This window comes from Pogona vitticeps, chromosome 2 (assembly GCF_051106095.1).
Source record: "Pogona vitticeps strain Pit_001003342236 chromosome 2, PviZW2.1, whole genome shotgun sequence".
In the NCBI taxonomy this organism is placed as follows: Eukaryota; Metazoa; Chordata; class Lepidosauria; order Squamata; family Agamidae; genus Pogona; species Pogona vitticeps.
The window spans coordinates 44,903,899-44,930,380 of NC_135784.1; the positions used below are offsets into that span (position 1 = coordinate 44,903,899).

Sequence of the window (26,482 nt, forward strand, 5' to 3'; positions counted from 1 at the left end):
CTGGAGCTCACAGCAAAGGGAAACAACAAAGTGATTACAGCCGCTCTGTTTAGATCAGTGAAGTTAGAGATCTTCACCATAACACCTAAGAACACCTGTCTTCTTAGACTGAGAACTCAGCTGTTTTCTATTTCTCAGTGACCAGTCAAAGCATATTGCATTTACAAAGATGATACCTTTTCGAAACAGATGCATTTCATTTAAAACCTCCAGCTTTTTCCCAAGGACAGCCTGCTGTTGATATTTTCCAGGGGAACCAGCAAGGACCATGATTTAAGAGGATGCAGTTGGTGGAACAAAAAAAGAACATCTGGCAGATGAGTGGCTGGAAATGAATGATGGGCATGATCTTTTAGAACCACCATCTTGGTGGCTGCTGCTCAGTTCGGCTTCTAGCTGTTGTCACTCTTGTAAAGATGTGCAAATTGCCTGCTTATGCTCACGTCTCTCCATGTCTGATTACCAATGTCCATGGCTTCCTCCAACAGCTTTTCCTTTCCTCCACCTCCCTCTTGCTATTGTCTGCCTTCTGTTTAAGTGTTTAAGTTGTAATAGGGATGGGGAGTATTAGGATGACAAAACTAGAATGATTTGGCTGCACTGACTATTGACTCTGGCTCTGCTACCATTTTTTTTTTTTGGCTCTGACTGCCATTTTGTTTATCATGGCCAAGAGGTATCTTTGTTTAGACTATTCCCTGTCACTTAGTTCCTGTCTCTGTGCCAAGGCAGCCATGTGTTGGCAGACAACACCAACACAGCTCTGTGCACATTGTTTTCATCATGCCACTGCAAGGCTTAACACAACAGCTAATGTTCATTGATGCAATATTACAAGGAATTAATTATTTTAGGGGACTTTGTAACAAGTTTCATCATGAGTTCTTTTTTTAAAAAAATCACCTTCTGCACTCTGACCCTGGAATATTTTAAAATTCTCAAGAGTTGGCCTCTGTTGTCATGGCTTTATCAAAATAGATGTTGGATGAGCATCATGGAGGTCCCAGCTGGAATCTCCACTCAGCTGCAAAGCTAGTTCAGAGAGGTTTGTATCAGGCAGTCTATTTCTTGGCTTAATCTATGTTGCAGGCTTCTTGTGATGGTACAAATGTGAGAATGATTGCAAGAATGGATGCATAAACAGCTCATGGTCTGAGGAGCAGAAACCTCACCCTGAACTTTTGAAACAAAACACCCCAACATGTAAACTCCTTAGAGCAGTGCTTCCCATCCTTGAGTCCTCAGATATTCATGGACTGAAACACCCAGAAGCCTCCACCAGTAGTTGTGCTGACCAGGATTTCTGGGATTTGTAGTCCAAGAAAATCTAGGGAGCCAGTGTTGCGGACCGCTGCCTTAGCGGAAACGTGGGATATAAAAAAAAATCTCTACTTTAAAAATAAATGAACCAATTCATATTTAAGTCCGATTCAAGATTAACATAAGGGTCATATTGCAGAATGATGAATAAATGCTATCATTTATTTATTATTTACCAATACACCCCTCCAGTAAGCTCAAGGTAGCACACACAGCTTTCCTCTGCCTCACTTAATCCTGACAGCAACCTTGTGAGATAGAATCATAGAATAATTGAGCTGGATGCGACCTATAAGGCCATTGAGCCAACCGCCTGCTCAGGCTAAAAGAGAGAGACTGGTCCAAAGTGAACCAATAACTAGAGTCTTGAACCTGGCTCTCCCCATCACTCTAACAATTGAACCATACTTTATGTTATGCTATGTGCTTCAAGTTGGAAATAACTTATAGTGATCCTAATAGGGTTTTCAAGATAAATGGGATAGTTTGGCTTTACTAGTGCCACACACCCCAGTGTGTTTCCATGGTTGAGCCAGGATTCAGATTCAGACCTTCTGAATCCTAGTCCATCACTATATCCACTACATCATACTATCGAAACCATTCTTACTATCCCCTAAATCAGACTGGCTCTCAATTCTTCTTAGTTTATGCTTAGAATTCCTTTCTGCTGCCTACCAGTGGAAGGCCTAGCCATCAACAGTGCAAATATTTCTTTTCAAAGTATTTACCAACCCCTTCAAAGTGGTTGATTGTGACTACAGTGCTTATGGGGTACTGCCTATTTTGTGGTTGTGGGAAATTTCTCTCATGGTGTTTCTGAAGTAAAATAGCATATCTAAATTTGTTGGCTTCCACTCAATTTCACATACTGAGTGCATTCTCTTTACCTCGATTCAGCAGCTGGCTTCTCCGCAAATAGTTCTTTTAAAATGTCACCCTTCCATTTCTGGGCTGATCTCGGTGGGCCTGCTATCAGGGCACCACCAGGTTACATCTTGATCCTTTATGCAGCTTGGCATTTGGCTTCCCCAAAAGCTCCCATCTATAACATGACTCCTCAGCTATTAAATTTCTCCTAAGTGGTTTTAGATAATGACAGTGGAAATTGCACATCTTCTGCTATTAAAATGGATGAGTCACAGCACCTGTCAGCAAACCCTTCCTAGGGAGCTCCTCTGACCCTATATGAAATTGCTCACAATTGACAGATACTGACAGACTCGATGAGAACCATGATAAATGCAAATTTAAAATAACTAGAGAACATATGGACATGCAGAGGATTAATCCAATGTGCTTTTTTGTTGTTGTTTAGTCGTTAAGTTGGGTCCAACTCTTCGTTACCCCATGGACTAGCACGCCAGGCCCTCCTATCTTCCACTGCCTCCCGTAGTTGTGTCAAATTCATGGTGGTAGCTTCAATAACGCTGTCCAACCATCTCATCCTCTGTCATCTCCTTCTCTTGCCTTCACACTTTCCCAACATCATGGTCTTTTCCAGGGAGTCTTCTTGTCTCATGCGATGGCCAAAGTACTGGAGCCTCAGCTTCAGGATCTGTCCTTCCAGTGAGTATTCAGGGTTGATCTCTTTCACAGTTGATAGGTTTGTTCTCCTTGCAGTGCAGGGGACCCTCAAGGGTGCTTTTTTTACCCTATCATAACTATGTACCATATTTTTCCATGTATAAGATGCGCCATGTATAAGACACCCCCCACTTTTCTAACCCAAAATTAAGAAATCTAAGTGGGTCTTAGCAAGTGGGGGGAATGGATCAAAGCACTGCAGGATCGCTTTGATCCCGGCTTTCCCCTCCACTTGTATTTGTTCTCTCCTCAGCATACTTCCGTGTATAAGGCGACCCTCATTTTTGGTCTAAAGATTTTAGACAAAAGTATAGTCTTATACATGGAAAAACCATAAACCTTTGACTGATGATCTAAAGTCGTATTGATTGTCAGTTACTAGGTTATAGAATCTGCACTAACCATATGTTATCCTATATTGCAGACAGAAAAGGTAACACTTGTGGTCAAAGACTGCTGTGCAAAACAGTGGCACCAGGATCTGTGTATAGTGCTGAAGATACGAAATTTGCTGGAAAGAAAAAATTATGGAACAAGAATCCAGATGGAAACAGGTGAGATAAAACTTACACACATGCTAGCCACCCATCTAAATGGATTAAATTATTAGCCATGGTTTCTTAAGCCACTACCAAATGTCATATTATGTTGTTATGGACTGTTGATTTCCTCCCTAACTAAGTACAAGACTCAAAGGTAAAGTCTGTCATTCTCTACATTACCATGTGTTGTTTTTGCTATTGTTTCCTTTGATCATTGTTGCTGTTTATAAAATCAAGCTTCAAAAGAACTGGATATCAGATAGGGGTCTGAAATCATGACTAGGTGTGAAATGAAACCATTATGTTCCTTTTTTAAAACTAAGTCTACATCTTGTAGAAGTGAATTCCACTGTTTTATTCTCTAAGAAGAAACGCTTTGTATTATTTATCTTGAATCCTTCACTACCCATTTCAAGAAATGAGTGACCATCCAGATTCTACTGTTATAAAAGAGGAAGGAGGAAAAACCCAACTTTTGAAGTTTGTTTCAGAAAAGGAAAGACTAACAGTGTCTGGTATGAAGACCTTTGTCAAATTCCTCACTATCAGCAAGAGTGGGGCAAGAGATGGCATCTTCAAAAGAACGTAGGAAGAAAGTGTGACATTACAAGAGATTAAACCACACTGAATTGAAATAGCTGTGATCAGAAGCTGAAACCAACCCAATGTTATATATATAATAAAGATAGAGTATCTGAGTCATTCTGCCTCCAGCTGGAAATGAATATGGCAGCTGTTGCATTTTAAGAGTATGACAGGCAATTTGAAAAGTGAGGAAAAAGAAGAATGGTCTGTATGGTGCAAGAATGAAATAATAAATAAAGGGATAGGGGTGCTCATTAACATAGCAGAAAGAGACTCATAATCATTTTCAGCATTGTAGCTCAGAGGATGGGGCACAGCCCATAATGGCAAACCTTAAAGCTTGGAGTTTAGTTGAATGAAGAATGGACACACAGATACACACAAAAAGCTGGACTAGAACTGGCCTGGAGAAGCTACTTAAGATAAGCCAGGACCACTCTATATGTTTGGTGGGGCCCCAGATTGGCCACCTCCATGCTGAGAGTCTTCTTCCTGCGTACGCTTGCACACAGCAAGGTTCCAGGGAAAGCAATGCCAGCTGTCCAATCTTGCGTGACTAGCAATGATTGGGAGGAAGAGGCCACAGCCATGATTGGTGGGGGATTGAAAGACTCATCCTGCAATCCTCTTTGGCAAACCAAGGAGGTCTACCCCACCCTAGTGAATTTGTGCCCATGGGGTGCATATTGTTGTTCAACAGCTCAATGGAGTAGGATTTAGGAGGTCTGAATCTGAATCCTGGCTCAGCCATGGAAACTCATTGGGGTGTGTGGCACTAGTAAATGGTTCGTCTACAGCTCAACAGCAATGCATTAGGATGAGTGGAGATTAAATGACAGATGCGTTGTCCAATCTGAGTGGAGATTAAATGACAGGTATATTGTCCAATCCGGGGGATCTGCTCCTTCTGTTGTGCCAATTGTGTGCTGCTGCAGCCAACCCAAGTGCTGGTCTTTTTACTCACTTTTTATTTCTGTCCAGAAAAACTCAAGTTTGTATCTAAGTGTGTATATACATTGGTGGCAAGGGGCTGGGAGGTGCCTCACCTATCTCACCTGAGGCTGCAAAAACGTTGCTATACATTCTTAGTTCTACTATATGACATGGAGTCCTGGACTTTCAGCACAACCAACTAGAAAAGGAAAAGGGTATTTGAAAGGGTGGGCGTCTTGCAGGATGCTAAGAATTCCTTGAATCAAGAGGACTACCAACAAGGAATTACGAAGGCAAAAGGATAAAGCCCAATAAATCGTAAAGCAACTAAAATGCAGAAAATTTATTTATTTATTTATTTATTTATTTATTTATTCATTCATTCATTCATTCATTCATTCATTCATTCATTCATTCATTCATTCCATTTATACCCCACCTATCTGGTCATATTGACCACTCTAGGCGGCTTACAACACACAAAGGGAAAAAATATACAAGAACAATATATAAATAAAAAGGAATTTGTACATAATTAAAATTCAATAAGATGGAGATAGAAAAACATAATAATGAAGGAAAGGAAAAAGGTCAGGGATTATAATATAATATAATAAGAAATACAATTCTTACAGCTGATTGTTCAAGCCGAAATACATGAGAGTGAGAGTGTAGGAAGGAGAAGTGATTTGCAGAGGAATCAGAGACTGCTTCAGATCAGCACATTCATCATTTGGAGCTGCTATATCCGAAGTCAGGATCCTTGTAATGATATTCAATTTCTGGCAGGAGAGGAATGAGAAACGGAAGAGGCAAGGATCTGAGGACCACAGAAACGCTGACTGGTTGCACCCACCATTTTTTCCACACTAAAAGCTTAGCAGGCTATACCCACCTAGTTTTGCAAGTGGGAAATATTTCCTCAAAATGCAAGTTTTTGCCTAACAAAGGGCGTTTGGTTGCAGGGGAGGGGGAGTCAGATTGGCATTCATATGGAGAATTATAGCTCTGGGGGACTCAGCCTGTGCAATTCACAATATCTGGCCAAACCTTCTGGTGATGGGGCAGAGAACTCAGAGAAATGGAGAGGTTTTATCCTGCTAGCTGCACAATTCCCAACCCTGACAAACTGGCCACCATACAAAAGAAAGTAAACAAAGAGGATAAGAATGGGTGAGGGAGGATACAAAGCAGTGAACTGAAATGGAATCAGGTTGAGTTTATTTCTTTAATCCTTCAGTATCCGCAGAATTTTCACTGCATAAATAAAAGGCAAGTCTCTGCCCCAAGGAGCCTACAAATAAATAACAGGCCAAATTAGTGGAGATATTAAGTTCATGAATGTAATGAAGATACACTTCGTTTTGCAAATAGAATCTTTCACAGGGTGGGGAAGTGAAGAACGGAGACTTCCCTTGAAATCAGCTTTTGAAATATGACTTTTCGTCAAGGCTATGTCAGGAAGAGAAACAGTCAAGTTCCCCCATCTCTTGAGTCTTAGGCCACTGTTTCCATGAAAGAGATCAAGCACACGAATCTTGTTCATGGATTTAATGTCATATTTAGTTTGCTTCTTCAACGATCTGCAAAATTAGGCTGGCTAAAGCCAAGATTTGGATTATGAACTATGTAATGCCCCATCATTATCAACTATACAGCCTGCTACCAATTATACAGGATTGCTGTAAAGATGGTTGAAATCATTTATGTGAAACCGTTGTAGCATCTTAAAAAACAACAAAATATTGTTCTGCAATTTATAATCAGGTTTTCTTGTTTGCAAATGAATGCCAGAAATCTGTAGCAATTTGCTCTTTTTAAATCTTAATTTGCTTTGATTTTTAGTGTTCCTTTGTGAAAAGTACAAACAAGGAAAGTTGAAAAAAGTGGAGATAATATTCTGTTTTATTTAAACATTCAGAACGTTTCCTGCACTGTATTTCAGCAGTCCAACTTTTAAGGCAGATTTGATGGAGCTCACAAAAGAGAATTTGCAGTGGTAATACAGAACGCCTCCTACAACAGCTTCCAGCTGGTAAGGATGGCAATAGCCCAGAGTTCCCCAGCCTGTTGTCCTCCAGATGCGTTGGACCACAACTCCCATCACCCCCTAGGCCAGTGGCTTGGGATACTAGGAACGGTAATCTTATCTGAAAAACTCAGAATTGAAAAAGATTGACTGAAAAGCTTAGTACTCAAGGTCCTATGTGCCATCCCAATACATGTTTCTTCCAGAGATAGGAAACATTCCTTGCTAGACATGGGCATGAAATGGAGTGAACTATAAACTGGGGGGGGGGGAGGGAAGACACCACGAACTGTGCTGGTTCGTATCTTGGTTTGTGGTTTGATTTGGGGATCTCGTTTTGCCAAAACAAAACGGATCACCAAACTTTTCCCCCCTCAGCACTTTGTTTTGCTTTGGCCAAATGAGATGCTTGTCCCTCTACCTTCTGCCCCTGTCACTTCCCTACCTTGTCTTGAAGCTGCCACCACCTCCACCTCCTCTGCCGCTGCCACCATCCTGAAAGGCAGCAGGCCCGTCTCTTTACACAGAAGCCGGGTCTGCTGCCTGTGCACATGTGTAAGGAGGTGGGCCTGCGGCGGCAGCAGCAGCAGCAGCAGCTTCAAGACAACAGAAGGGACGCGATGACAGCAGGATCAGGTGGTTTCCCCCGGCTGGCACGAACCTGAGAAATGAACCATGAGTCATCACAAACTACCAGTTTTTGTGATAGAGCCCACCTCTACTCCTCACTCATTCCACAGGGCAGAACAAATTGGTCTAGCAGTTGACTCTTGCAGAACTGGCAATGGGATTGTCTCTTCCCCTGTACCTGAGGACACCTTTCTTATTTAGGGGTGCCAGGCAGGCTGTGTAGCACCCAGTGCTCTGTCTTTCAGAGGGGAGTACCTAGGAATTCAGGAGGAATGGTTGGAAGCGGCCACTGCTGCGAGCAGTAGCTGCCTCGCTGTGCCTCACAGGTAGGGCTGTACCGTCTTCTGCCATCACATAAGGCTTGGGTCAACCCCAGAGGCCTGGAGGCCGACTGCGCCCATCCCTGGGCTTGGAGGACAAGGCCACCTTTTGTGACCAACATTTTTTAAAAAAAGATTCTTACAGAAGTTAAAACTTCTGTTCAAAAAAATCTCCCTGAATTGTGTAGCGGCCAAATTTTTATTATTATTATTATTTTGAAAAAAGGATGCAGACCCTCATGGATGCTGGCTTTCCCCTCAAAATATGTCAAATTTGTTCCCAGGAGATAGGCCTCTAAATTGCCCTCAGCATCTCAGGAGGGGAGGGGAGTCTTATGCTGGGGCTGCATGTTCCCTCCAGGTCACAGGATGTCCACCCTTGCTTTACAGGGTGTGTCACAACGCTCACACACAAAAGACCGAGAGAAAACTGGATATAAATGGAGAATTCCTGTTGTGGTTTTGTAGTGGGGTATATCTGTTTTCCCTCTCTTATATCCAGTATTTCCACTGCTGAACAGAGGTCGTTAGATTGTGTTTCTCAAAGAAGAGATATTCCCGCTTTCTTCAGGATTAATGTGCACACATTTTTCTCCCTCCGAGCAAAACAGTTGCTTTGAATACAAGGGACATAAAGAGGTTTGTGAGAGGAAGAATACCGCACAGAAGTTATGAGCAGCACTTTAAAGATTCCCAGGCATTAAGTGCTAAAATAATGTACATGTTGGCATACATTTTAATGGACCCCCTGGGGCTTGATTAAGCCAAGCAACAGGATTTTTACTGCCGGCAGGCAATTGCTTCGTAGAAAACAATCCTAATAGCATCATCTCTTGGGTGCAGCCACCGAGATGTTTGCCTTGACATTCTCTTCCATTTAGAAGAACATGCAAAACTTAAACCCATTACATGATAAAAGTTGGGTGTCTTCTGTGTGCCTCATCATTCAGGGAATGACTGCATCTTCTGCCCAGGGTTAGAGACGCAAACATAGCTCAGCACTCTGTTATTCATAAATACATCAAATTCCTCATTGTTTTCCATTTTCTATCCACGCAGGCTTCTTGAAATGGGAGGCCCCAGCTCATGTTCTGTTCTTAATTTACACACCCACTTTATCATTCAAATTTTCAACCATGTCTTTCCTTTTGCAGAAAAGGAAAGGTAATTAAAAATACCTGTAGATAAGAAACAAGCCCATCCAGCATTATATTCTCTCTTTGTACATCTAGTGCAATACTTACATCTTGCATTCTGAACAATACCAAAGCTTGGAAGTAATTAGTTGCAAATAATGAAATACTTGTAATTAATTCCTTTTTCTAACAACTAATAGTAAGAATCCAACTGGTGATTCACACATGCCTAAGTGAAATAATGTATGCTGTATAGCTTATTAACAAGGCTTTGTTTACCTTCCTCGTTATGCACCTGACTGTGTGATTGTGAGAATGCTCAGGAGCACAGCCAGTGACTAGTTTATTAGTAGCAATTTGCCACTGGAGCCTATATCATTTCTCCAATACAAGCAAACCTTCTGGCCTGTGTGCAACTACTTTTATATTGCAATTGTAACTTAGTTCATTCTTTGTCTTATTTAATGTTCAGTTACTTTCATAGTTACAATGGTGTAGTCTCACTAGACAACATGGCCCCATGCTCTATTGAAATGACAGTGGAGTGATGTGCAGAGTGTGCATTTTATACAAGAGGCCAGCAGTTTGTGCCTTTCAAAGATTTGTAAAGATAACTTAAAGTTATTGTTTTGTAAGTGTTTAATTACTTGTGAGAAACAACAGTGCAAAACATGGCTTTAAAAACCATTGCAACTGTAATGGTTCATATTTACTTTTTGGGGCCACAGAACTGCAACAAGAATGAATTGCTTTCTAGAAGTAACTTTCCACATTTTGAACAATACAGACACGATTTCAGCTCTGTCTCCATATACTTTTCTATACAAGCTGCTCCTGCTGCTTGCCACTATTGTTCCACAGCGACCCACTTTATAATGGACTTTTGTCCCATTATTCAGAAGGAAGGTGAAAGAAACAATTAATACAGAGCTCCATAAGGCAGCTTGGTGGAACATCCGGCTTCAGGATATAGATTTTTTAAAAATAAATAAATCATAGTTCAATGAAACAAAACAGTACTGGTAGAAGATTTGCTCTGGAGGTTTCGTGGATATACTGTAGTTACATCATCATGCACAGGAGAATACCACACATATAACTCAAGATCTTGCCTGCAAATGGACAGGATTTTATTGGAGGTGTTAAAGCTCTACCAAACTGCGCAAGAGCTTGAGGCACTACAATGATATAAATAATAAAAGATACTGGGGAAAGAAGCTACATTAAATGTTAGCATGTCAACATTTTCAGGTAACTCTTGGAGTGGGGGCAGTTTGCCATGAAAAAAAGTCAGCTTCTCACTATGCTGTACTGCTTTCCGGGGAGGGAAGGAGAGAACCCTTCATAAGAGAGTAGTGGAGAAGGTCAATGCTAGGCCATGGCCCAAAGATCTGTGACAATGAGCCCCGTTGTTGGAGAAGGTACTGAGAAGAAGCACAATTTAATTCCTATTGTCTTATCTCCATGTAAGGAAGACATTTTTCTGCTTGATACCAGGGCAAGGAGGAACTTTGTACACACACGCTTGGGTACTTGTAGGAGGCTGGAGCATTCCCTCACTCCACCTGGCCCAGGCCCCACAAACTGGCTGATCCTGCAAAGGTGGCAGTGGAAGGTCATTTTCCTCTCCCATGACACTATTTATCTGAGGTCCATATCCTAGTTCCTGAGTACAGAATGTATATATGGTCTATTTTTTTTTCTTGACACACCAAATATCAGCCACTTTGGGAAGCAGGATGTCAGTCTTTGGAAACAATGGCCAGTGCCTTTAGAGCAAATCCTGTGTTCCCAAGGATCTTGGTTGCACAGGACATCAACAGAAAGCTAATAATAATGAAAGGACCAACAGGAAAGTGAGGACATACGAGTCTTTCCTCCCAGGCCCAGAATACTTGTCCTCTTTTCCTTTTTCTATTCTGGGACAGTGAACTGACCAGACAGGTACCGGCCATTAAGTCAGCCCCTCTCGTGAAATAGGAAGTGGACATGGTTGCTGTTTTTCTGCGCTTCTGAGATGGTATTCCATGACATCAAGGCGGCAGCACCTGATTCTACCACCTATTCTTTTCTGAATTAGAAATGCAGTGGGGAAGCTTACAACAAATACCTTCATATCGCAGCTTTAATTTCATGATTTCATGACCAAATCATTGTCGACATCTGCTCCAGTGTAGGAGTAACAGCCATATACCTTTTACAGTGTAAGTGTGTGTGTGTGTGTGTTTGTGTGTGTGTGTGTGTTATGTGCTGACTTAAGATTCCTCCTTTCTTTTTAAAACTTCTTTCCAAACTATGATGGCAATCACACTTACCCGTGAGAGAGCCCTCTCAACAAAGTGGGGTTTACATCCAAGAAGACATACCATGGATCAGGTACCTTTTCTGGGAAGCAAGTGCTTTCAAAACTTTTGGATTTGTGTATAATAATAAATAATAAACATGCTTAAGCTAGCTACCTCAGTGAGTTGGAACATCTAGCTGTGGAGCCAGGAGCTGGGAGTTCAATTCCCTGTTGCGCCTCTCCGAGAGAAAAAAAAGCCAGATTGTGTGAAATTCACCAAGCTACAGTCAAAAAGTGCCCTTAAAAGAATGTACTGGTAAACCACTCCTGAGTACTTTAATAACCAGAAAACCCTAAGGACTGCCATAAGCCAGAATTGACTTGACAGCATGCAATTATTTAATTATCAAGCATTCTTAGGATCATGTTGTGTAGGTGCTGAATGAATGAATGAATGAATGAATGAATGAATGAATGAATGAATGAATGAATGAATGAATGAATGAATGAATGAATGAACGAACAATGTGCCATCTAGTCAATTTAGATTTATGTCTACCTTTTTTCAAGGTTTTCCAGGTAGCAAATACTCATACAGTAAATGGTTTACCATTTGCTTCTTCTGAGAACACCCTGGGACTGTGCAGCTTGCCCATGTCTGAATAAATACCTTAACTCTAAAACCTATGTATATTTCGGGAAAAAGGATGGCCACATCCAAAAGAGAACAGAGCCCCTATACCTTCATTTAAGTTTAATAGCTACATAAAAGAAGGAATTTCAGCTTGTCTGACGAACAACCCTGCTGAAACTCACCTCCATTCAACACAGGAGCCACACTCTCTTTTGTGTGGCCACCTTAATTTGGAAACAAATCCATCTTCAGGCAGTGGGGGAAATTGTTTCTTGATATAACAATGCCTTGAGTCACCCTTCTCCACTAATCTTTTATTTGCCAGAGGAGGAGACTGAAACCTTTCGCACTAATCCTGATTCCTTCTAAAGTCTAAAAACAATAGAACTGAGGTTTGTTGAAACTGTATCTCCCAATAAAGTTAAACTACATTGCCCATTGTTCCCAGTAAATGGCCATAACAAAACAAGTGGAACCGATGAGAGCTGTGGTTTAACAGTATCTGGAAGGTCACATATTCCCTGTCCCATGCTAAAATGAGAACAAATCAGGGTCTGAAAACATAGTTTGATCCTGGTTTGTTTTCATCAATTGCAGTTTAAATTATCATTCATAGATAGAACAGAATCTGTCCAATGTGAGAAATCATAGAGAAGGTAATTCATTTGAACCAGAAAGCAGAAGCTCCCATTTGGTCCAGGATAGAGGGAGACAGGGGAGTATGGCAGTTCAAAAATGAAGAACTTTATAGACAGTAATCTCCATTACCATCTCTCAGTATGGCTAATGATGAGGGATTGTGGAGCTGTACTTCAACACATTGAGTCCATCATACTCTTGCATCAGGAAGTTACAGAGTTATCTATCAAATACTGTAGGTCCAATTAAATTCAGTGGAACTTTCTTCTGAGTAGATATACATGGAATTCCAGAGGAAGAAAAAGTTACTTTTTGGAATACAGTTCCCAGACCACTACCCCAATCAACATGGTCAATCCTAAAAAGGAACTTTCCCTATAAAGTTATGCATCACAAACTATTTTTTCAGATTAGGCCGCACATTATTAAAACTCCCAAGCCCCTGTTTTTTAGAAATGGTTTTCAGTTACAATCCTGAGTGCAGTTTTTTTAAAAAATAAATGTTGAACAGAGCACATCTACAGGCAAAAGTCAGTCTTTTTATAGCAGTGTTCTGTGAGAAGCAGAAGAAGCCTAGAATCATCAGGAGCTGTGTGACACCCCCCCCCCAAAAAAAACAGAGTAAACAGAGTCTTGGTCACTCTCCGTATCAATCTGCCTGTCAGGTTAAGGAAGTCCAGTATTATTTCCAGCTGAAAACAATAAGAACAACAGGAAATTTAAGCAACTTCAGATTCCCTGCAAATCTGCTACCAAACATCCTTGTCTGGAGATTTAGGCAACAACCTGATTCAAATATACATGAGAACAATTCTTGTCTCGTGTATTAGATCTTACTTCTGTACCCTTAGAGAAGACGAAAAAGACATGGGAGAGAAGAAGGGGTCTCAGGCTGTGTTCCTGCACACACTTATGAAGGTTAAGCCCCACTGAATTCTCAGCCAGCCAGATTTCTGAGCAAAATAATTGGACTGGGGTTTCTTATTTTTCTGTAAAATTCACCACAGAATTGCTGGATCATTTTCACCCACAGGGAAGTGTCAAACAACTTAATTAAAGACACAACAACTGGGAATCTAACAACGCACTACAGGAAATGCAAATGTACGCCAGCTGTTCATGGACTCATGAGTACAGCTGTGAGTTACTCATGACTTCCATCCAGGAGCCTGTCTGAAGTTCATACACAGGCTGTGGCATTTGATGAAACCAGAAGTGTGTCTTTTCTGATGCATGGAAAGGCTGGAAGGGCAGACTAGTGGCAAAGTCCTGCTGAATGCACATGGTGCATTCGAATAAGTTTGTGTTTATTATGCTATTTCCTTTCCAGGAGGAGACGTACAGGAGATACAGGACACTGGAAAAATAATAAAGAGATTCAGAAAATTTGTAACAAGAAAAATGGCTTCTTTCTTTAAATGGATGGAGTAGATGCATTTTCTGTAGTGCAGACTGGGATAACAATAAGAAACTTTCAAAATCAGAAATCTGACCTATGACGCTGTTCAACCAAAGAACCCATTTCTGAGTACATTTACTTTCAGGCAAGTCAAGGGCACGGCAGCACTCAACATTCTGATTGAGAAGAAGCCACTGGAAACTGATTTACCATAACTAGCTAAAGAAAATACTTATTTACACTACCTGATTCATGTATGGAATTTTCTGCCAGGAGATACGGTGATGGCCACAGTCTCAGACAGCTTTAAAAGGGATTTAGATGAATTCATAGAGGGTAGAGTTTTCATTGGCTACTAGTCATGAGGGCTGTATGCCACCTCCAATATGAGGAACAGCACACATCTGAATAATACTTGCAGGGAACATGCACAGGAATGTGGATTGTGCTTCTGTCCTGCTTCTGGACTTTGCATAAAAATCTGCCTGGCCACTGTGGACTGACTGATCAAGAATTTTAGGATGAGATTTTAGGATGCATTAACAGAAGCAGAGTCTCCAAATCCCGTGAGGTACTAGTCCCCCTCTATTCAGCACTGGTTAGGCCTCATCTTGAGTACTGTGCCTAGTTCTGGACACTGCACTTTAAGAAGGAAGAAGTTCGGAGGAGGGCAACAAGGATATTCAGGGGAGAGGAAACCAAACCCTATGAGGAAAGACTGAAAGAATTCGTTTAGCCTTAAGAAAAGAAGATTGAGGGATATATTTTGTAAGCCGCCCCAAGTAGACATGGTCTAGAGGGGCGGGGTAAAAATCAAATAAATAAATAAATAAATAAATAAATAAATAAATAAATAAATAAATAAATAAATAAATAAATATGATAGCACTTTTCAAATACTTGAAAGGCTGTCATTCAGCGGAGGGGCAGGATCTGTTCTTGATAGACAGGGGAGCTTTGTATTCATATCTCAGAGGATACAAATACGAAGCTCGGCACCACAGATACCACGGCAGTCCATTCTCACCCCCCAGAACCATCCCGGTCCACTCGTGAGGCTTCTTGCAGCACAGACATCCAACAGCAGCAACATTGCACTAATTGCAGGTATAGTCTCGCCAGCACTGCCCCGCCTCTCCCCACAGCTGACTGCTCCGATGAGGAGGCAGGAAGACGACTCGCTCAGCTCTGCTGCTACACGACTGGCTGAGGGGAGAGGCAGGGCTGCACCAGCAGGACTACATCCACGATTGGCGTGATGTCACCGCTGTCAAACATGCGAGCTGTGAGAAGACAGTTAAGTAGACCAGGCTGGTTCTAGGGGTGGGAATGGACTGCTGTGGCACCTGTGGTGCTGAGCTCCATATTCATATCCCCCACTATATGAATACAATGCTCCTATATCTAATTTTTAATCATCCCAGAGTGCAGGACATATAATAATGGGCTCAAGTTACAGGAAGCCCGATTTAGGCTGAATATCAGGAAAAACATCTTAACTGTTAGAGTAGTACAACAATGGAACCACCTTGGGAAGTGGTGAGTGCTTAAACGCTGGAAGCATTCAAGAGAAAATTGGACAACCATCTGTCTGATCTGCTTTGGTTTGGATTCCTGCATTGAGGTCGTTGGACTCGATGGCTTTATTGGCCCCTTCCAATGCAACTATTGTATGATTCTGTGATTCTATTATTTTAAGGAGTTTTCTTCTTAATATTTCAAAGCCATTAAAAACAGAACTTGTGTAGCCCAGTGGGGAGACTAACCTTACTGGATGTAAGTGATGTGGAAAGGTCTGAAACCCTATAAAGATCACCTTATCATAGACATGCCACTTTCCCCCTGCAATCTGAAATACATGATGTTTAAACCAAGAGTAGTTCCATATTTGCTTCCCATTTGCTTCCCATGAAACTATGGTATATAGTTTCTCTCAGACATAAAAACAGCAGAGGTATTCTTGTCTTTGCATTCCTTCAAGTCTAGCTATGAACCTCTCACGATACCTTGCTCCAGGGTTTGGTGAGAACTCAACATGCCAAGCAGACCTAATTCTCTGCTGCCTGCAACACTTTTGTCTTTTACTGCCATATTAGCCTCAAAAGATCCTTTCTTTTTTTGCAGGGGCAGGGCATCAGGTGACAAATATCACTGAGTCCCTTCAAACACAGGGGCAGCCCATAACTATGATAATATGCCAATGTCTTCCCCATCTGGTCTCAACTTTCAAATGACTGAATTTGTCTTCTTTTGTTCCCAGTCTGGCATTTCCAAAATATTTTTTCCCCTAAAATCCATCTGCTTCTGGCTTTTCCAACTTACATCTCAACCATGCTTGTTCTGAGAACTTGGCAAGGTGAATACAGTACATGGTAGGGGGAACAGAACCAAACCAAAAAAACCTGAATTGTTAAGTTGCTGATGAGAAGAAAGGAAATAACACAAACAGCTAGACAAAACAATATGAGACAGAAAGGGAAATTAAATCTAAACAACCAAGTTATTGTACTGTCACACTAAAATAAAGACCTTTGAGAATTTACATTAACATTTGAACATCAACATTCAAACACGGAAATGTGTTTCCATGCATATGGTTGTAAAGAATCATTGGTGATTCCATGGAATTTAGACTAGACTATGTATCAAAAATGGAAGGGAAAGGATTTCATTTCAGAGATGAGATAAAAGGTATCAAAAGACAAGTGTGATTTTGAAGAAGTGTTAAATCAAATGTGCTTGAACCATATTTCATCCAGGAGCAAAACTATAAAAATACTGGAGTAAAGCTGCAATTCTATACAAACACATTGGAGTAAGACAGTGTCTGCTGAAGAGACAGGCATAGAATTGCACTGTAGGAATGAACCTGCCAATTCAAATTGAAGGTACCTTGGGAGGAGGGGAACTAAGGCTCGAAAGGGAAGCACTGGGATGATCAATGCTGTGCTAATTAAAAAAACATCAGATATAGAGGTCTGCCACGGCAGAGTAAATACTGTACTGCCTTTTGTAATAAACCCCTGTCTTGCACACTATATAACTGTCTTGCCAGAATGCTGGCCAGACTCCAAATTTCAATTTCATTTTTTTCCATAGAGAGGATAACGCTACTCTTTAAATTCAGCCTTGGATCCAAGCCATTTGCCATCCAAGCCATGAGAACAAACATACATATAAATAGACAGGAAAATATAATAATAATTACATGCCATCAAATCAATGCTAACTTATGGCAACTCCTTCCATGTTTTCAAAGGTACACAATACTCAGAGGTAGTCTGTCTACCCTTCCCTTCCTGGGCAGCCTATCCAAGCTCACACAGGTTGGCTGTTCTCCTGGGAAACCCAACAGGGAACTGAAATCCCAAACCCTGGCATCACACCCAGGTAGCCAACTCACTGAGCTATCCAACAGCATATCTCCTTGTAGCTACTGTACATATAATTTTCTATTTATATCCTGCCCTTCATAAAAATCCCAGAGTGGATAACAATATTAAAACCATGGGTTATAACAAAGATGAAAACCAAAAGTACCACCAATGGCTAACAGAATGTGTAACTATTAGCAGAAAGACACAGAAAAGAATGTTCTCATATCGGCCATTCATAAACATTTTGGTGTACAGGTAGGTCTTGAGGTGGTATTAAAATGCCAGTAAAGATGGTGCTGGGTATAACCTTTGGGGAAGAGGTTTGCAGATTTGGGGCAACACTACAGAGTATGGAAGTCCCTTTCTCATATCACCTTCCAGTAAACTTCCCTTAAGAATGGGACAACAAGAGAGTCTCTCCCCCAGACTTAAGGGTGCAAATTACTGAAATCTGATAGCAATGCTTTCCAATACCTGGGTCCCAAGTCCTTTAGGGATGTAAACAATCAGCAGCATCCTGAATCTGTCCTGCAAACAAGCAAGCAACCAACCAGTGATAGAATTGTGGATTCTATCCCCCAAAATGCTTGATCTTGGGGGAACAAGAATGGAAATGAAAACATTAAGGCTAAGTTCTTCAATCACTTAGGCCTGCAGTTAAACTCAATTCCAAGATGGAGCATATGCACTTTCCCTAGCCCCCATTTTTTTAATCTAGCCTGATGAAGAGAACATAAAGTTTGCATAATTCAGGCCCTCGTTATCAATCTAAGTTCAGCTGCCCCTCTGACCAGGTTCTCAGAGATCATGCACCTATGAATGAATATTAAAATGTTGACAGGCCCAGAAAACAACAATCAGAAGCCAGGCCTTCTCTGCTGTGGCACCATCCTTGTGGAATGCACTGCCATCGGAATTGTGCCCACTTGCCCTCCCTCCATGACATTAAAAAAAAACAGTACTAAAAAAAGCTATTCAAGGAAGCTTTAGGGGAGGTTCTCCTCAATTGATTAAGGAGGAGGAAGAGTACTTCTTTATTACCTGACAGTTTCTTGTCAACTGTCTTTTTTAAAAAAAACTGTTTTGTGTATTTTAGGATGTGTTTTATGATTTTTATAATTTTTGCATTTCTTTGTGTACACTGCCCAGAGTAGCAATTTTTTAAGATGGCTGATATAAAAACTGAATGAATGAATGAATACTTTTACTTCATTGTAGCAAACCCAGTAGATGCATTGGCCACCTGTGCATTTTGCATTTTATTTTACTCTTATGGGTCTTCTCAACAGCTTGAAATTTTGCACGTTTGCTCAATTAGAGTGGACTTGAAGATAATACCACCCATCACTTTGATTTTGGATACAGTTTTATTCTCATGGATCCCTACAGCTCTTTTCATTTTTCAGAAAATACACAACACTGAAAAACCTTCTTCTTCCCCTTAAATGTAACCACTTCTCACTGCTAATGTGTCTTTGATAAAATGTTTGGATTTGGTCAAACCACAGATTTAGAATGTTTTGAGCTCTCTCAAACCTTGCTTTTTCACAATCCCAGACCCATAATTAGTCAGAAGAGATAAATTATCGGGTCAGCTCCCCCCTCTCCAGCTCACACTCTACTGTTACTGTATTTTATCCCCAAGAGGTCAAGAAATCAGGATGATGAGTACGCCATGAAGCAGAACACAAAAAGCTAATTGAAATTGGGACATATGTGCTTTCAGAGGTCACTCACCAGCATCTTTTCCCCAGAGGCCTCATGATTTCAAGGCATAGTACACAAGTAGTGCTAATGTCTTTACTTACCCAGTGTGGTATAACGGATAAAGTAATGGACTCGGACTCAGGAAACAACCTGGGCTCAATTCCAGGGCTCTGCTATCAAAACTCACTTGGAGGCTGAACTGGTAAAAACCCTCATCAACCTTAAAAACCCTATTAAGGTCATCATAAGTCACTTCTGACTTGATGGCACATAGTAACATCATCATCGTCATTACTTTTTGTAACTCATCTTATTTAATCATAACATATTTTAATAGCACAGAAAGGACCACTGCGATATCATGCAAGAGGCTCTGACCTGTCGAAATATGATAAGTAAGTATATTTCTGTGGCAGTTATTAAACTGATTGAAAACAGAGCACTGACTCAATTGTTTTAAAATACCAAAGCTGAATGAACACTTAGCCAGACATAAATAATTTATTTTGGATCAAGAAACAACCTCATAAAACAAGGATAGGGATATAGCCCGCCAGCTGCTTTTGAACTATATCTAATTTCTACTGTGCTTGGATGTCAGCCATTCTGGCTAGGATTAAAGCAAGATGTTTGCATTGTTATTATTTACTGATGTACAATCTGCAGATCACTTACAACTGAATCTAACAGGTAGTCGTAACTACAGTGTACCCTATTGAATAAAATTTATTTATTTATTTATTTATTTATTTATTTATTTATTTATTTATTTATTTATTTATTTATTTATTTATTTATTTATTTATATCCCGCCTATCTGGTCAATCATGACCACTCTAGGCGGCTTACAACATGAATAAAATACACATAAATACATAGACAAATATAAAATTATTCCATAGTGAACAATAAGCAAAATCCAACAAGACGGAAAACAGTAGGAATGGAGAGGGAAGGAGAACATCAGGAATTTACTGGAGGGAAGGCCTGCCGAAACATCCATGTTTTTAGTTGATTTTTAAAGATACCCAGCGAGGGAGCCGCATGAATCTCCAGAGGTAGGTTGTTCCAGACGCGAGGAGCCACCGCCGCGAAGGCCCGATTTCTTGTTTTTTCCTGGCGGGCCTCCCTCGGCGTCAGGTTCCTCAGCCTCACCTCCTGACTCGATCGAGTGATACGGGTAGTTCTTGGTGGGAGTAGGCGTTCCGCCAAGTATTGAGGTCCTAAACCGTTTAGGGCTTTGTACGTAAGCATCAACACTTTGAAGTCGATGAGGAACTGAATGGGCAGCCAATGCAGTGCGGCCAGAGTGGGTGAGATGTGTTGGTATTTTTTAACTCCACAAAGTAGTCTGGCCGCTGCATTCTGCACCACCTGGAGTTTCCACAACAGCCTCCAAAGCAGCCCCACATAGAGCGCATTATAGTGGTCTAATCTTGAGATTACAAGCGCATGCAACAAGGTAGTGAGCGTCCCAACATCGAGATAGGACTGCAGCTGGGCTATCCGCCGAAGGTGAAAAAAGGCGGTACGGATCACCGACGCCACCTGAGTTTCCATAGTGAGCGCCGGGTCCAGATGGATCCCCAAGCTACGGACCCCATCCTTGGCAGCAAGAGTCACCCCCCCAAAAGAGAGGGAGTTTCCCAATCCTCCAGCTATGGGGGCGCCCACCCTCAGTACCTCCGTCTTGTCCGGGTTCAGCCTCAGCCCGTTCTCCTGCATCCATTGCAGTACAGTCCCCAGGCAGCACTGAAGGGACAGAACGGCATCTCCTGAAGTTGGTGAAAAGGAGATGTAGAGCTGAGTGTCATCAGCATACTGATGACACGAGGCTCCACACCCCCGGATGACCCTACCCAGCGGCCTCATGTAGATGTTGAACAGCATTGGGGAGATAATCGACCCCTGTGGAACCCCACAATTGAGGCTCCACGGGGCCGAAACACTCTCCCCAAGCTGTACTCTCTGGGGGCGGTCCTCCCCCTCTTTTTGTTTTTCAGTGGATTATTATTGTTTCCATCTGCAGACTCCGTGCTTGCTGAGAACAAAGCCACAGTTTCAACACTTCTTACTGGTTTTTCTTTGTACCATAAATAATTGAAACCGCTTAGACCTTCTTGGAACAAACTGGTTCTGCCCAAACTTTCAATTAATTCAAATGACTGGCCTAGCTGCCACTAATTGTAATTACAACCTGGACCGTGTGCTGAACTTTCTCTTTACAAGTTCAAATTTGAACAAAGTGGCAGGGAACCCCTGCCACGGGGATCGGAACAAGGTTTACAGGCATCTGCCTATTCATCTGGCATCTGCCTCATTCCCCTTTGCACCGGCAGAGCAAGTTTAATCCAATTGGTTCAGTCAAGTGAGAGAGGCCAGCACTATCGGCCAGCCACTCATTTGATTGGGGCCCTCAGTTAAGACTAGCATAAAGGAGGAAGGAAGAAAACAGGGCAAAATGACATTAATGATTTCAGAGAATCCTTCCACAAAATGTGACCAAGTCTAAACTGGTCTAAATTTCTTTGTTGCTGTTCCCAGATTCTTGAATTCCCTCCCACAGGAGGCTAGACTGGTCTCATCTTTAATGTCCTTCCACAAGCAGGAAAAGACCTTTCTCTTCAGGCAAGCTTTCCCGGAGTGAATGGCTGCCTTGTGGAGTTTTTTTCATAGACTGGTGTACGTTATTGCTTTGAATGTGTTTTGATGTTTCTTATGTTTTTTTTTAGTTTCGTACTGATTTGATCCCTTTAATATTGTATACTCAATGTTATTAGCTTAAGCACTGTCTTTTAATTGTTGTAAGCTGTCGTGGGTCCTTTTTTAAGGAGAAAGGTGGGCTCAAAACATTACAAACAAAGAAACAAACAAACTCTAGAGTGATCGTGACTAAGTATCCATAAGCCTACTGGTCTTCATGTAAAGACTACAGTATATGACTTGCCAGGGGCTAACTGTGCACAATTACAAGGTGTCAAGGCACACATCAAGTTGTACAATCAAATGTGTGACCAGGCACACAAAACCAAAACATGCCCCGGCACTTTGCAAATTGGCCACAACACCTTCCACAGAACTTGCACAAACACCAAAAGGATTCCCGCCATAATTCTGTATAATTCTAAACTATCAAAAATGTATATTAAAAACTGTTTGTTAAAAGCTGGGTAGCCATGTTAGTTGGCAGCAAAAGGTCTTATAGCACCTTAGAGAGGAAAACATGTATATTGTTCCACTGTCTGTCCATTTGTTTTGAGCCAATGTAATGTAGCGGTACATAGTCTTGGACTATGGATGTAGGTGATCTGTATTGAAATGGATATTCAGCTAGGAACTTCAGAGAGTGACCTCTGTCCAGTTGTTACCTCTCAGCTTAACCTATCTTACAAGGATCTCCTCAGATAAAATGCAGGAAGGAGAACCATGAACACTGCCAGGAGATCCAGAGGAAGGGCTGGAACAGAATGTCAGTAGTGATGCACAGGTTGTTAAATAAGTTGAGATGTACAAGGAGCACTGTTGGGGGGTGGAGGTGAGGATGGAACGCAATGCTCAAGTGTGATAAAGAGACTGGACACATTATCAGGAAATAAATGCCAGTGAAAAGCAAGAAGAGAGGAAACACACACGAAAACAATGCAGGAAGAGAGACTATTCTAGGAAACAGAGGAGGAAATGGAGTGAAACCACAAAGGAAAGGCGGTACAACAAACAACAGCAGGAAAAAAAAGCTGACCAGATTAGACACTCCAGAAGGTTGTGGAAAGAGTTCTTCTTGAACTTATTCAGTCTTTCACAGACACAGAGCAGGAAACAGAGGAAAAATGTTCGATATCTGCAAATCAGCTAAAGTTGCTGCAGTGCTTTACATTTAGGCTCAGAACAAGTGGCTCTCCCTGCAATACTGAGAAAGAAGTCTCACTGGATTTAATATGCTTACTTTCAGCTATGATGGTATAAAAGAGCAGCCTATGAACTAGATCTAGGGTAGCACCCAGGTGAAGGAGACCCACTGAAATGAATAGGACTCATCTGTTACTATCCTGATTCCAATGGGCACACTCTGGTTGGAATTTACAGTGGATTTCACTCTATGGCTCCTATAACATACTGCATATGTATTGCATTCTGTCGAAAACTTTACAATTCCTCACCATTTCCCAGGGGAGAAAGACTTCCTAAGGCCATTTATCTTAGTCTGTGATCAAGCCATCATTTAATAGGGCATTCTAGGAGGACGGTTACCTAGAAATCTGTCCCAGTGTTTTCAAAGAGACTTTCTCACAAGTAAACGGGACTAGTGTTTTACCCTAAGAGTGCAACTGTCGACAACTGAAAGTAAATGCAACTGAATTTTGTAGGGCCTGTTGATGCAATTCATTTAAAGACGACCTACAAGCCATCTTTCAAGGTAAAACCTTCCAGGATAAACAAACCTTTACAAACACCAAACCTAATAAAACATAGATAAAAGTATAAGACTTAAAACCAAAGAGCCCCCACTCAGTTGTAGGCTGAGGAAAAAGTGTGAATCTGCAGGGTCATCCTGAATGCCTTTAATGCAGTATCTGGTGGACATCAAAAGGGAGAGAGTTCCACAGGTGGGGGCCACTACAGATAAAGCCTGTATTTCATGCCCACCAGCCTAACTGCTCTTACAGGAGGGCCCACAGGGAGGGCCTTTTATTGTGATGTAGTGATACACTGGTGCTGGTTAAAAGGATAGTTCCGTAGGATTATACTGGTAGGAGGTCAACTACAATGAACGCAAACGTATTGCCTGGGAACTGCTTCAGAGGAGAAAGGTAATTCTGGCTGATACTGATGAACCCATCAAGTAAAATTGTTCTCCCTACTCTATATTAGGGGATAGTTGTATTGAGTCAACAAAATGTCACAGAAAATATTGTGACATTTCAATTGGTCTAATAAAGCTCTTTCCATAGCACGTAGTTTGACATGTTCTTTATATTCAGCATTATTTCCTTTGGGTTTTTTGTGTGATGATGTTGTTGCCATTGTTGCAACAACATCATAACACAAGATCTTTCAAATAATGGCACTTTATTAAACACTTTATTTGTCCATTTGCTATGGATCTCCTGTTATGTCAATAATTCCAAATATAAATAAGACATATATACAGAAAGTCACATATGGACTCCTCTAGTCCAGGGTGTTTAAAATGTTGCTCCATTTGTTTTTAACAAAATTAATGCCTGATTTTAGTGGATCTGCTCTAATCAATCCAAAGGTTAATGACAGTTCTATACTTCATCTTTTTCTCTTACACACATATAGACACATATCCTGCTGTTATTTGCTTTAGGGCTGCAACATTGTTTTGATTAGCTGATCCAATTATATGAAAATACACTGAACACGTATATTTTAAAAATGCCTTCTATTAAACTGAGCTGAATTTCTTTTTTAAAAAATGTTCTTAATACAAAGTAGTATGATTTTACAGGATGCTGGAGTAATGCCTCTGTCAAAATGACATCTGTACAAGGAATGGCTCTATCATCTGAAAACAAAATAAACACACTTCTCACTTCAGAGAGAATTTACCCACATGCAAATATAAATCAATAGATTAAGCACTTGGCAAACATGCATGGAAGCACTCAAATACTGTACTGTATCTGTTTTTAAAAACCCAGGGTGCATCCCAAATCTGGCCTCACAACCTGCGAAATTTTTACTGGACCTTGCACAGTGTGTGCAAATTGACAAAACAGGTGTCTGTCCTATTGATAAAGCAAGACCTTGTCCACTGAAGTGCAACAGATAAGGGAAGTTCTCCTCCAAATCCTTGTGACTTGGAAACCTGGGAAGCCTGTCTCCCTCTCTTTCCACCCCTCCCCGTTCAGCCCTTTTCCTTTCTGCAAGTGTTTTTGTGTTTGTTTTCTGGAAACCACAAATCAGAGGAACTCTGGGGGGGGGGGAGAGACACTGCAACGGACGCCAGGGGCTGGGAATTACCCACCAGATGCTCTTTCTTTCCGCCTCCTGAGCCCGGGAACGGATCCTCTCATTCTCTCTCTCAGTCTGCCTTCGGGCAGAAGCGTGCAGAGCAAGAGAGAGAAACAAGGAGGCGCCGGTGCCGGAAAGGCCACCTGAAAGGGGAGGCCGGGAGGTCAGGGCAACGGAGGAAGGAAGCACCGCCAGCATTTCGGGCCGGGCTGGGTTTCTCCCCCAAGCTCGACCTGAAGATCGCTGCGCCTCCCGGCGCCCCTTCCCTGCCCGTACGAACCAGGGCCGACCCCACTTAGTCCCACTTCGCTTCCCCAGCCAGCGGGGCGTTCAGGGTGGGAGGCGATCCCTCCTGTTGGCTTAAGGAGGCTCGCCGCCCTGTCAGCTTGAAGAGGGATCTCCCTCAGGACTCCTCGGAGCTGCCTCTGCTCCTTCCTTCCTTCGTTCACTCATTCATTCCCGGACCCACACACACACCCCCACACACACCCCACACACACAGACCGACACCCAGGCCGGCAGGTGTGGCCGCGCTCCCGCTCTCCCCGGGAAGCACCCCCTCGCCCCCCCCCTCGCCCCGGGGCGCGCCTTTCCCCAGCTCCGCCGACAGAGGCTGGGGCGTCTCGCGCCTCCTCCAGCGACCCCCCCGCCCGCGCGCGCGCGCGCCTCAGAACAAAGCACATGGTGCGCGTCTGTGTACACATATTGATGTCGCTCAATGGGCGGGTGGTTGTGGGCAGTCCGTTGGAAACCCAGGAGCGGAGCAGAGGCGGCGGCGGCGGCGAGGAAGTTGTGGCGAGGAGCCACCTGCCTGCCCAGAGGGCAGACACGGGCACCCCGCAACTTCCAGGGGGCTTGAAGTCGAGCCTCGGGGTCACCCGCCCCCCCCTTTGTGGGCTTTGTTCGGGATGCGTCAGGAGAGGGGAAGGGAGGACGACGCGGGTCACCCCGAGTGTTTCCGACCTTCCTCTTCCTCGTCGCCCCCTGGCTGTGGGGCGTTTGCTGCGGGGAAGCGCCCGAGCGGAGCCGAGGGCTCTTCGTCTTGCCGCGGCGTCTTTTCGCCTTTCCACACATAAACACACCCGCACCCGCACCCGGCCGCCTTCTTTTTCCTGCCGCTCCCGGCTGCAAGGAGCGAGCGAGGCATCCCGCCTGGCCGACAGGACCAGACAACAATGCGGCGCCCGCGCCCGCCCGCCTGCCCGCTCCCCACGCCAGGCGGCAAAACCAGCTTACCTTGGCGGTCCCCGCCCGCTTCGGGAGCGCTGCGCCCTCGCGGCTGAGTTTGGGCTCCCTCGGCGGCACGTGAGAGAGAGAGAGAGAGAGACGGGGCTGCTGCCGCTCCGAGAAAGCCGGGCGCTCGCTCGCTCGCTCACTCGGG

At 42.6% G+C, this 26,482-nt stretch overlaps 1 protein-coding gene across 2 annotated transcripts in view; it reads right to left on the bottom strand.

Annotated features, from left to right (window-relative positions):
* FRMD4B (FERM domain containing 4B) overlaps positions 1–26,482 on the bottom strand; it is a 268,223-nt gene extending 241,741 nt beyond the window's left edge. Inside the window, exon 1 of one of the 2 annotated variants that reach the window (XM_072989416.2) lies at positions 26,338–26,482. The gene's annotated coding sequence lies outside the window, so the exon portion shown is untranslated. Of the gene's footprint in view, positions 1–25,114; positions 25,197–26,337 lie in introns of those variants that run through there. The other variant, XM_072989417.2, reaches the window with a different exon arrangement.